This window comes from Manacus vitellinus, unplaced genomic scaffold, assembly GCF_001715985.3.
Source record: "Manacus vitellinus isolate BGI_N305 unplaced genomic scaffold, ASM171598v3 scaffold_12_pilon, whole genome shotgun sequence".
Lineage (NCBI taxonomy): Eukaryota > Metazoa > Chordata > Aves > Passeriformes > Pipridae > Manacus > Manacus vitellinus.
In genome coordinates this window covers 8,294,258-8,294,626 of record NW_021938949.1, presented here as the reverse complement: position 1 = coordinate 8,294,626, position 369 = coordinate 8,294,258, and positions in this window count along the sequence as shown.

Below are 369 nucleotides of genomic sequence, written 5' to 3'. Positions count from 1 at the left end.
GAACTGGCAGATCCCAAAGAGGAAACCCAGCTGTTTGTTCAAAGACTCCACTGTGACAGTGGCCAGCTGCTGGGATGTTTGCAGATGCACCAAGAAGTTTGTTTTACTTATTTTTAAACAAGTTTTCCAAGGAACCTCTTAAAAGTTGTCCTGTCAGCAGTTGGTGCTGACCAATCTCATCCATGATACCCCACTGACCCTTCCAAACCTCCTCCACTTCCTGCATATCCTATAAAAGGCCAAGACAGCTCCGTTAGCTCTTGGCCATGGAGACAGGTCTTCCAGAGATCCTTTGTCTAGAATAACAAGACTGAAGAACGGGGAGAGAGGGATGTCAACCTACACCCAAGAGAGCAGAAAAAGGCATAA